The 276-nt window shown below is 32.6% G+C and overlaps 1 protein-coding gene across 1 annotated transcript in view; it reads left to right on the top strand.

Moving 5' to 3' along the window:
• The window catches only part of LOC104463020, a gene marked incomplete at its 3' end in the record, with an annotated part of 32,321 nt that overhangs the window by 13,994 nt on the left and 18,051 nt on the right, over positions 1 to 276 (top strand). The window lies entirely within an intron of this gene.

The following is a 276-nucleotide window of genomic DNA, read 5'->3' as shown; positions in this document are numbered from 1 at the left end:
CTGTGTTGTCTTAAATCAGTGCGAGGTTTACCAGGTGATAATATATCTCTTTAGCCTGCACAATTGCAATACCTTATTACTTTGTTATACAGCAGCAATGGTAGTAAAATAATAAACTTGGCACTTGTATAATATGTAATAAGTCCTGCTTAAAAAGGACAGATATCTCTTATTTGTGTGTTTGAAGTCTTTGTTGTCTGAAAAAGCTTTGCTGAGCTATGTTTTGTGGGAATTTAAGTTACTGGAAAATTTAAAATGTCTTTTGTTTTGGAGCAA

Source organism: Pterocles gutturalis, unplaced genomic scaffold (genome assembly GCF_000699245.1).
Source record: "Pterocles gutturalis isolate BGI_N339 unplaced genomic scaffold, ASM69924v1 scaffold12722, whole genome shotgun sequence".
In the NCBI taxonomy this organism is placed as follows: Eukaryota; Metazoa; Chordata; class Aves; order Pterocliformes; family Pteroclidae; genus Pterocles; species Pterocles gutturalis.
Note: the sequence above shows the minus strand (reverse complement) of the source record. Positions and strands in the feature narration are given on the sequence as shown.